The 12,678-nt window shown below is 38.2% G+C and overlaps 1 protein-coding gene across 1 annotated transcript in view; it reads left to right on the top strand.

The window, feature by feature from the left end:
* Positions 1-12,678, top strand: part of Macrod2 (mono-ADP ribosylhydrolase 2) — a 1,707,616-nt gene that overhangs the window by 1,170,948 nt on the left and 523,990 nt on the right. The window lies entirely within an intron of this gene.

Here is a 12,678-nt window from a genome sequence, read left to right as displayed (position 1 = left end):
AGAAACCAGCATAGGACCGGGCCAGCAAGCCTTAGAAGCAGTGGAACCCAGACACGGAACCAGAACAGCAAGCAGCGGAACACAGACGTGGAACACAGGTGGCAGAGGAGACCCAAGGGGAGTGAAAGACTCCCCAACACCGTGGAGCACCCACAGATGAACGCAGGGCGTGAGTAGCGCAGCGGGTCCCCAAACCCATCGGGAAAGCAGAGCTGGTGCCAAGCAATAGAACTTAACTCAGCCCCCTCCACCCCGCCCGAGAAAGACTGGCAGGAACAGGGGGGGCAAGGAATTTAGAATCCTGTCCCTTCCCTCAACAGTCCCCTCCCCCAGGCCATTGATTGGAGACTGACAGGCTGGTGGCGGTAAGACCCAGCACCCCACCAAGGGAGGCAGAGCTGTCCCAGATCCCCCCCACCCAACAGGTTCCTCTCCCAGGCCACTGGGTCTGGAGAGTGGGGGGCGCTGAGACCCTGCCTTAAAACAGCGGGTGGGGTGTGTGGGAAAATAGGAGCCAGCATCTGTGCCCCTCAAATCTTGAGCCGGGCATCCTCCAGCTGGGAATCCTGAGCAAGACAGCACCAAGGGGCCCCCACAGTCACAGACTCTCTGACAAAGCAGCAGGGAACTGAAGGGCCAACCAGCAGCCACTCCTGCCTTCTGAGAATCAGAAAGGTGGGGCTCCGCCCTTGGAGCCCACATCCTCAGCTGGGCCCCACCCCTGGGAACAGAGTGGACACCTGCTGGTCCTGCTGAGAGACCCTGGAAACTCCCAAACCCCAGACCCTTGGCCGGGCCCGCCCCTAGAAGCAGCACAGGAAAACCAGTCTGCCCAGCACTCTGAGACTGAAGCTCGCAGATCCATAACCACGGCCCACTGTGAGGCCACTGGTTGGGGTGAGAGCTAGTTGTGCAGCAGCACACAGCCTCTGGGGACAGGCCAGAACACCTGCAAAAACTGCAAACTCTGAGCTAGTCATCAGAGGAATCAATTTGGCCGAGAACCACAGGTATTCACATATTCCCAGAACGACCGATCCCAATCCAAGTAAAGACCGCTACCTACTGACCACAGAGTGAACTACAACAACAGTTCTCAATGCCGAGGAGAGCGCAAAGATGAATTACGACATACATAAATAATCTAAGTCCCATGAAAAGCCCAAAAGGAAACAAGAACGAAGGGACAAGAGAGATGTCACCATCCCAAGAAATGACACCTGAAGAGACACAAAACATGACCCTATTCAAGGAGATGATTGTGGACATGACTAAAGAGATGAAAACAGAATTCCAAAAACAATTCCAGGAACATAAGCAGGAAATCAACAAAGAGCTCCTCAAATTCAAAAGAGAAATGGAAGAAAAGATTAATACCCTCAGAGCAGACATGATCAGCTCAGTGTCCACACTTCGAGCAAAAATGGAGGTACTAAGCAGCAGATTGACGGAGATGGAGAATAGAACATCAGAAACGGAAGATAAAACACAACAGCTGGAACAGAGAATCGCCACCTTGGAAAAATCAGTCAAAATCTACCAGAGAGAGCTCCAGGAACTGGAGATGCAGCAAAGAAATCTAATCTTCGTATAATAGGGATTGAGGAGGGGGCCAAATTTCAGGACAAAGGTATGCAACCTTTATTCACCAAAATCATAGCAGAGGACTTCCCCAACTTCAAAAGGGAAAATACTCACATTATTGAAGGTTTCAGGACCCCAAACAGGCAAGATCCTAGAAGGAACTCATCTAGACATATCATAGTAAAGATACTAGACCCGAATACCAAGGAATTGATCTTAAATGCTGCAAAAACAAAGAAGGAGCTATATTATAATGGGAAGAAAATTTGAATTACAGCAGATCTCTCCATGCAAACCCTAAATGCAAGAAAAGCTTGGAAAAACATCATTGATGTCCTGAAGACCAACAACTGCCAACCCAGACTGATATATCCAGCAAAACTAGCATTTACATTTGAGGGAGAAACAAGAATATTTCACTCCAAAGAGAAGCTTTATGAATATGTGCACACTAAACCAGCGTTACAAAGAATACTAATTAATCGAGAACAAATTGTACAACATCAAGAACCCCCATCAAGAAGCAAACATCTATAATTCACTAAACACAAAAGGGGAAAAAAGAGAAAGAAACTTAGAAGTAAAAATAAATAACAACAATGGACACTGACCACTTCTCCATAATCTCCCTAAATGTTAATGGGCTGAACAATCCAATCAAAAGACACAGAGCAGCAGACTGCATTAAGAAACACCACCAATCCATATGTTGCCTCCAAGAGACCCACCACACTGCCAAATACAGAAACAAATTCCAAGTGAAAGGATGGAAACGAATTTTCCACTCCAATGCACCATGCAAAAAAGCAGGAGTAGCAATCTTAATCTCCGATAAAATTAACTTCTCAGTAAAATCAGTACATAAAGATAGAGACGGCCATTATATATTAGTAAAGGGTACAATCCATGCCCATATTATTACAGTTATAAACATCTACTCCCCCAACACGGGAGCACCCAAATTTGTCAAACAAACTCTTAGAATTACAGAACAAGATAGACTCAAACACAATCATAGTGGGAGACCTCAATACACCACTCTCAACAAACGACAGGTCAACTCAACAAAAGTTAAGCAAAGACACCCTCGACTTAAATGACACCATAGCCCAGCTGGGCTTAACAGATATACACAGTCTTCCACCCAATGGCGAAACTTTTTACATTTTTCTCAGCAGCACATGGAACACACTCCAAAATAGATCATATATTAATTCATACAGAAAATTTAAGCAGATACAAGAGGACTGATATAATCCCATGCATTCTATCAGACCACAGTGGAGACAGACTAATTCTGAACAATGCAGTCAAAGTCAAAAACCATTCAATCACATGGAAACTGAACAACACACTTCTGAATAACTCCTGGGTAACAGATCAGATCAGAAATGAAATTAAAAACTTCTTTGAATGTAATGACAATCAAGAGACATCACAAAGGAACTTATGGGACACAGCAAAGGCAGTTCTAAGAGGCAAATTTATCACACTAGGAGCGCATATTAAAAAGACAGAAGAAGAGCACATAAATAACCTAAAAAAAATGAAACACATAGAGGAGCAAGAAAAAGTTAATTCTAAAACAACTAGAAGGACAGAAATAACAAAAATAAAATCAGAAATTTCAGAGATTGAAATACGATCTACTATACACAAAATTGATGAATCAAAAAGTTGTTTTTTTGAAATAGTCAACAAAATAGACAGACCCTTGGCAAGATTAATCAAAAAAAGGAAAGGGGCGACTCAAATAAACAAGATTAGAGACCCTACGTGAACAATCACAACTAATTCCCAAGAAATTCAGTCCATAATGAATAGGTACTACCAGGGCCTATATTCAAAGAAACAAGAAAATATAGTAGAAATGGATGATTTCTTAAATAAATATAGGCTACCCACACTGAACAACGATGAGGTAAACAAATTGAACAGACCAATTTCTTACAATGAAATTGTGGAAGCAATCAGGGAAATGCCAACCAAAAAGAGCCCAGGTCCAGATGGATTCACTGCAGAATTCTACAAGAAGTTTAAAGATGAAATAACACCTATACTCTTGAAACTCTTCCGAGAAATAGAAACAGAAGGAGCAATACCAAACTCATTTTATGAAGCTAATATTACTCTCATCCCCAAACCAGGGAAAGACCCAACAAAAAAAGAAAACTACAGACCTATCTCTCTAATGAACACAGACGCAAAACTCCTCAATAAAATATTAGCCAACAGAATCCAGAAACAAATTAAAAAAATCATACACTATGATCAAGTAGGCTTCATCCCACAAATGCAAGGCTGGTTAAACATTCGCAAATCAATCAGTGTAATACATCATATCAATAGAGTTAAGGATAAGAATCATATGATAATTTCTCTGGGCGTGGAGAAGGCATTTGACAAAACACAACATCCACTCATGTTGAAAGCCCTAGAAAAAATAGAAATAAGAGGTACATTCCTCAAAATAGTGAAAGCCATATATGAAAAACCTACAGCCAGTATTATACTAAATGGTGAAAGACTGGAACCATTCACCTTAAAATCAGGAACTAGACAGGGATGCCCACTCTCTCCACTTCTCTTCAATATAGTGCTGGAACCCTTAGCCAGAGCAATAAGGCAAGAGAAGGACATCAAAGGGATCCACATAGGGAAAGAAAAAATTAAACTATCCCTATTCGCAGCTGACATGATCCTCTACTTGAGTGACCCAACAAACTCCACTCCCAAACTTCTAGAATTAATAAACCACTTTAGCAATGTGGCAGGATACAAAATCAATCTTCAGAAGTCAGTAGCCTTGTACACCAACAATACACAAACAGAAGGCCAAATCAAGAAAATGATCCCATTCTCAATAGCCCCCAAAAGAATAAAACACTTAGGAACACACTTAACTAAAGATGTAAAGGAATTATTCAATGAAAACTATAAAAGCCTAATGAAAGAAATTAAAGAGGACACTAGGAAATAGAAAGACATCCCATGCTCATGGATAGGGAGAACCAACATAGTGAAAATGGCTATACTGCCAAAATTGATAGACAAATTTAATGCAATCCCCATCAAAATCCCAAAGACATTCTTTACAGAAATAGAAGATATAATCCAAACATTCATATGGAACAAGAAAAGACCTAGAATAGCCAAAACAATTCTAGGCAAAAAGAGCAATGCTGGTGGTATTACAATACCTGACTTGAAACTCTACTATAGAGCCATAGTAACAAAAACTGCTTGGTATTGGCACAAAAACAGATCAGAAGATCAGTAGAACAGAAGAGAAGACCCAGAAATAGAACCACATACCTATAGGCAACTTGTATTTGACAAAGGAGCCAAAGAAATACAATGGAACAAACACAGTCTATTCAATTATTGGTGCTGGCAAAACTGGGCAGCCACATGCAGAAAAATAAAAGTTGACCCTATCCATTCGCTATGCACAAGCATTAACTCAAAGTGGATCAAAGACCTCAACGTCAGACCAGAAACCATGAAACTGCTACATGATAAAGCAGGAGAGACACTGGAACTCACAGGCACAGGCAAGATTCCTGAACAGAATCCCAGGGTCACAACAGATTGGAGAGAGACTCGATAAATGGGACTACCTAAAAATAAAACGTTTCTGTACAGATAAAAACATAATTGCAAAAGTAGAGAGACAGCCAACCAACTGGGAAAAGATATTCACCAACAATACATCTGACAAATGCTTAATATCTAGTATCTACAGCAAACTCAAGAAACTAATCCCCCGAAAACCCAATAAACCATTCACTAAATGGGCAAGGAACTAAAGAGAAACCTATCAGAAGAAGAGATTAAAATGGCAGAAAACATATGAGAAAATGTTCATCATCTATGGTCATAAAGGAAATGCAAATAAAAACAACCCTAAGATACCAACTTACCCCAAAAAGAATGACCAAGATTTTGAACTCAGACAATGACAGTTGCTGGCGGGGTTGTGGAGGAAAAGGAACCCTACTACACTGCTGGTGGGAATGTAGACTAGTTCAGCCACTCTGGAAAGCAGTGTGGAGGTTTCTTAAAGAACTGAAAATAGACGTTCCCTATGATCCCGCCATACCACTTCTGGGCATCTATCCTGAACAGCATGACCCAGGATATTATAAAGACACCTGCTCAGCTATGTTCATCTCTGCACTATTCACAATAGCCAGGCGATGGAAACAATCCAGATGCCCACTACAGATGAATGGATACAGAAAATGTGGTATATATACACAATGGAATTCTACATAGCCAACAGACAAGATAAAATAATGGCATTCACTGGGATGTGGATGAATCTAGAGCGAATCATGTTGAGTGAGACAAGTCAAGACCTAAGGAACAAAAGGCACATGGTATCCTTAATATGCGGCTATTAAATCCAAAGAGTACAAGAGCGACGACTCAATAACTGCATACCCAAAGCAATGAACATGGTAATGGAAATACCAACATAACTATATAGACATAAAAACTTATGACTCTATAGACGTAATATTTTATTTCATAAATTGATATATTTCTATGACATACAAACCCTTAGCCTAATTTTGACTAAGTTCTAAATACTAAGTCCCAGTGATTGTAATTAGAGATTCCCTTCCTTGAACACTTGTTTATTAAACTTGTCATTTAAAATATGATGTAAACATGAGCCATATAATGAATGATTGTTGTTCTTAAGATACTATCTTATCTCTCATCACTTTTGCTGTCCCTTGGTTATCTCATATTGTTACAGTATCTCACTTTGTTACCTGATATATTGGATATATTTGTATTTGGTTATTTGAAATTGGATAGGGAAGGGGGGAAAAGAAGATGAGGGGTGGGAGTGGGGGGGGGAAGGGAAATGGGGACCAAGACATGTGAAAGGGTATCAATGTATGGGAATTAATGCACCATCTATCTGGCGAATATCATGTAACCCTTCTATTAATTACAATAAAAAATATATGAAAAAAAAGAATTTTAAGAATATTTACTCCCTGAGCATATATTTTCTCCTTTACAAAGAAATTCTATAAATTGATCATTGAGGTCTCATTCATGTCTATAAACATAAAAAAAACGCTTTGCTTTCTGAATGTTTTACACATTCCTTAATCTATAAATCAAATCAGCAGAACAACAGTACCCCTGTCATTAATCTTCAACACTTTAAGCATTTTCCTTTTCCTTTTTCGGAAATGTTCAGTATCAAGTGTTATACTGCTCCAGAGAGGTGGCTGGTTCTTGATTTCATTCAGTTTCTGGTTCCTGGCTTGACCATTTTAGGGTGCTTGGTTAATTTACACTGGTTGCCATTCAACTATTCAACTATTTTCCAAACCTTATTCCGCAGGACTTTCTTGCCATATATTCTTGAGACTATTTTAGCACCCCTGAGAATTCATTTCCTCAATATTAAAGTGAGACTGACTGTGACTTTTGTGTATTACCTTATAATCAGAATGAGATGATATAAATAATACAGGGTAATAGACATTACCTCTTTCTGGATAATTCATTTTACAGTTAAAATAATGCCTTGAAGCTTAATTCAGTATAATAAACTGGTTTTGAATCTACATTCGTACAACAGAGAAAAGGGAAAAAATGCTCTTTCCTGTTTTCTTCTTGCTCTTACCAGTCTCTCGTAACACCCTTTACCAAAGCAGATTTCACCCTACAACTCTTCTTGACCTGCAGATCAAGTACATAGCTTCTCCCTAAAAATGCTTGTACCAGAAGCAGACACTCCTTCTTTCCTCAGACATCTGAGACCAATACCTTTAGGAATTCCTTCCAGCCTCTAGATTTGCCAGCACCAATTGAATAATGGCCCTTTCTCAAAAGTCTGTATTACTACTCTGAAATTATCTTCTAAGCTTCTAAACTGAAAAAAATCCAAAGTATCTTTCCTTTGTAGCTGTCAGAATAGCTGATACCAGCTATTTGATATTTCAAGTATAAATGAAATAGTAAATATTATTATTGGCTGTTTTCCACACCTGTCCATTGTATGTAGCTCAATAGTTCCACCCATCTAACCTTCTGTAAAAATGCTTATTTATGAATTAAGTATTCCAATTATTATTGATGAATACCAAATGGCCAAGAAATTTGGGCCACTGGACAGTAGTAATGTTAGGACTTTCCCTGAATTACTGTACATTTTGTTCATCCATTTCCAATAAAAGGCTTACTTATGTAAAAGGAAAAGTTAAAAACCAAACTATGGATGTCTTTGGGTAAACCTGTGTGAAAATATTTTCCAGTTACTATAAGGAAGCTAACTAGCCTGATTTACATATTTTATTAAACATACTACTAATATTTTTTTAATTTTCCTTTGTGAATAATTTACTCTGCCCAATATATGTTGAAATCCTGTTAGGGGTAAATGATACAAAACTGCATGTAATCCAGTTTCCAGATGGGATTCTCTTTGCTAATTTGATGCAGTATTTTAAAAGTTTTCCCTTAGAAACCATGTGGGTAAAATGAAAGTTTACTCTTCGAAAATTATTGGAGAGAATGCCTATGGAATGTGAAGACTCCACTTCAATACAGACAATGTACACATCCACAGATGTTTTCTTATTAGTGCCTTTGGGATATCTAATAATAACACAAGTTCTCAGTGTGCATCCTCTCATTGGGGGAGACCACCAAAAAATGAACTTCATCTAAGGAACGTATTTCAAAATGAAGTTTTTACTGGAAGGCAGTTGAAAATAATGTGTAATCTAAAGTGAGGAGAAGCCAGGTACTAGATACTTAAGCATGGAAATCAGCAAGCTGACATCTGAGGATTGAGATTTGAAACCAGCTGGGGACAGGAAGTCCATGAGATTTCTTAACCCCAGTTAACCAGTCAAAACAAAGTACACTAACAAAAAAATGCTGTTTTTATGTCTCCCAAGACAATTTGAATATTTAAAGGTCCTACTTCCTTTTGGTATTTTAGTCTTTTTTGAGAGAGAGACTTTTACTATGTATCAACTGATAATTACTGATAATGGAACCAACTTAAGTGCTACAGAGGTGCTTGATTTCTTCTAACTGATTGTTTTCATGAATGATGTCATTCACTGAGACCCATAAATCAAGAGTAGGTGGTGGGTGTCCGGGGAAAAAGCCTATGATGGATGACTATGCAGTGTTTCCCCACTATTTCAGCCTCAAGAACTTAATTTTATCTAGTAATTTAAAACACTTTTCATAAAATCTATCAATACTTCTCCCTTATTCACTTTTAAAACGTCTTGAGAGAAAAAAATCCTCCAGTATGTATTAACTACTTCTAGCATCTCTTAGAACTTAAACTTTCCTGCCTCAGGATTATCCTAATTGAGCATGTTGAAAAAAATTAAAATATAGCCATATCAATTTAAAAAGGTTTTAACAAAGATTTCTCCCAATCCTGAGTTCTTCATAATTGCCACACTTTTCCAAAAACAACTTCTTTTGTGACCCTCATGTACCTGCACAATCAGTAATTATCTTTCCAACACCCATTTTCAGATATCTCCTCATTTCATCCCTGATAATTAGTTACTCTGCCTACAGGTCAGCTTTGTTTCTGCTTTCATAATTCTTCTTGATAGGTCTCAGATTCTTTGACAGGAATATACATTTATTAGTCATCTTTGTATTTTCAGAGCCTAGAACTATGAGCAGCATAAAACAAATGACCACAAGTTCTGGTTAGACCAGTTCTCTTGTGAAATACTTCCTGTTCAGTTCAGGAAATTAAATCTAATTCGTTGTCTTTGTTTCTATAGTCAACATGCTAGCGAGGTTGGAAAGCTAGGTTGTACTTTTTCTTTTCTTGATGTTATTCTAATTGTAAAAATTACATCATTTTTTGGTACTCAGTTTGCAGACAATTGTAAATACTCATACCTAAAGTGAATGAGATTTTCTTTTTCTTTTATTTAATTATATTTTATTGTTGAAGTAATGTATAGAGGGGTTACTGTTACATTCGTCAGGTAGTAGGTGCATTACTTCTTGAACACAGATACCCTTCTCATGTTTTCGTCCCCTTTCCCTCACTCCATCCCAATCATCTTGCTTTCCCCTTTCCCTTCCCTATAGCAAATAAACAAATACCCGTATATGCAATATGCCAAATAAGAAAGTCAGATATAGTAACCACATGAGATTAACCACGAAGGGAAAAACAGAGAAAAGAAATAACTTCACATAGTACATTAAGAACATTACAAAGACAAATTTCTTATTTCATTAACCTAGAGTTGATTTCGTATATTCTCATCCTATACGAGCATATGTACATAGTTTTTGAGCTATTGTGATCCTCTTCTAGGAGAATTCTAGATGTGTACTAATTATTATAAATGAGGGAAACCATGAGCCTGTATTCCTTTGGGTCTGGCTTACTTCACTTAATATTTTTTCCAACTTTTTCCATTTCCTTACAAACCATGTGATACTTTTCTTTCTGATGGCAGCATAGAATTCCATTGTGTATAAGTACCACATCTTCTTGATCCTTTCATCTACTGAGGGGCATCTGGGTTGGTTCCGTATCTTAGTTATGTTAAATAATGCTGCAATGAACATCATTGTAGTAGTAGCTTTAATATACCCTTGTTTCCAGATGATTGGGTAAACGCCAAGGAGTGGGATTGCTGTTGATGGGAGTATAAACTTGTTCAATCACTCTGGAAAGCAGTATGGAAATTCTTCAAAAGACTAAATAGAGAGATCCCCTATGACCCAGTAATCCTACTCCTTGAGATATTATTTGCCAGTCCTGGGGCTTGAACTCAGGGCTTGAGCACACTCCTTGGGTTTTCTCAAGGCTAGAGCTCTACCACTTGAGGTACAGCACCACTCCTTGTTCTTTCTCTGTGTATGGTACCAAGGACTCGAACTCAGGTCTCTGTGCATGCTAGGCAAGCACTCTACCACTAGGCCAAACCCCAGCCCCAATGAATGAGATTTTTGCGTACAAGCACATACTTAGCATGGCGTTATGTTACTTACATGAATTATCATGTTTATTATCTTAGAATGATAATCATTAGATCTTAGAGATCCCTTATCAGAAGAATGGAATTTTCTTCTGAGGGATTAAAAATAAATTTTATTATGATACACCACATTTTAATGGCATTTCTAGTTTCGAGCTTGAAACTGAAGAAGAAACATTCTCATTCACTCAAATCAGTAAGACAAGAGTGAATTGGATTTATATTTCTGTCAAAGCTGAAAGCTTTCAGGGAGGCCTTGGCTTTGATAAAGGGCCTTGACATTCCTGTGGTGGGTTTTGCAGAAGAGGAAGAATTTTGTCCTTACCACTTTAGAGACAGATAAATGCATAGTTTTCTGGGCTATCTGAGAGAATCTGCTTAGGGCCATGTGGAGTACACAAAGAGTAAGAGTTGATTGTCTTAAGTTCTCCTCTTAGCTAATGAGATACATCTGAGAGATGTGAAGAATGGGTGAACATTACATTGGTGGAGGAAATTTCATTAACATTTCAGGACCTTGCATGATTAATTCTTCACAACTATACCTACAGATACTTCCCATATGCCCACATTTAGTTTGACGGCTTACCTTTCTTCATGCTTCATAAAATTGCCTTTGATGGTCCCTCCTTTTGTTTAGGCCACTGAAAAATATTGACTAAACCCAAACTAAGTGTCAATGAAGATCCTGGGTGCCATAGACAGTGACTCAAGACATCAATTCTCATAGTGTTTTCACTCTGGAGAAAAAGTAAATAAGTGCCATAATTTAAATTGTTCCTTTCTATTCTGATGAAAGTAAAGCAGGCATGTGCTACAGAGTGATAATTAAGTGATAAGAGTGGAAGGGAAGAGTTGCTTTAAATTTGAGCTAACATTTGCTTGCCTAGAAAGAGTAAGATCTGGCCATTCTGCACAGGACTTTGCCTTTTTATTGTCTCAATTCATTCTTCAGTCAGTAACTGGGAATGCCTTCATCCACTTCACTTAGCTCATACTCTGACAGAATTATGATACACTGATTCTATGGCCTTATTCCACATTATTTCAATCTTGGGGATATGTGCAATCAAACATTTCACTTAATTAATAAATTTATTCAATTGCTGTGTTGTCGGGCCTATTGTACCTGGTCAAAGCTACTGGTATGTAGCAAAGTTGGCAAAAGATGATGTGATTTATCTAGAATCTTACAGTAAGTCAATCCTGGCATATTTGTGAACTGGATCTGAATCTAACAGAGCCCTTTACATTGTTAAGCTCCTCAAAATAGGATTTGCCAATAGACATATCATTGGTACCAATGTGTTTCTATTCTGCACTGTCCCTTCCTCAGGTTTCACTGGCAGGAAATATGAACTCTAAGATTTTTTTCTCTAAGAGCCTTATGATAAAACTCTTTAAAACAGGGCTTGGAGAAGAAAGATGTTATTATAAATGCAAAATGGATTTTAGTTTATTTAAACTGATCCTCTGACATTTGCTCTTCTATGCTGTAAGCAACCCTCCCAAATTATTTCCTCCTTGATAATATTTTATAGCTAGACTGTAGAAGTTATCAAAGACTCTCCAAGGTCTCCCTGGAGTTTATGCAAATTGAAATTAAATGAATATTTTAGAAGGGAAGAGTTTCTTAGATGCCCAACAAGGATCTTACAGATGCAGTGAAAATTTTCAGGTATTTATTGCTCAGGTTCTAGGTGCCAAGTACAAAGTATCAGGTGCTATCTCTGTTCTGCCTGTAGCTCAGTTCACTATACTCAAATCATGTCCATGTAATCACCCTGATAATAATGAATCAGAACTTTCATCTCTCAACTAAAGGCATTCTTTGGTTCCCAGAACCTTTTCTACTGAACACCAAAGCACTTTAGAATACATTGGCTCCATTTCCCTCCAAATGGGGACCAAGATATGTGAAAGGGTATCAATGTATGTGAATTAATGCACCATCTATCTGGCAAATATCATGTAACCTTTCTATTAATTACAATAATAAATATATGAAAAAACTTAAAAAATAGAATATCTTGGGTGATGGAAATTGGAAAGTAAATATCAGTCTGCTGTCTTTGTTTTT

This window comes from Megascapheus bottae, chromosome 18 (genome assembly GCF_031878675.1).
Source record: "Megascapheus bottae isolate mThoBot1 chromosome 18, mThoBot2.hap1, whole genome shotgun sequence".
NCBI classification, from domain to species: domain Eukaryota; kingdom Metazoa; phylum Chordata; class Mammalia; order Rodentia; family Geomyidae; genus Megascapheus; species Megascapheus bottae.
This window is presented reverse-complemented; position numbering and strand designations above follow the sequence as displayed.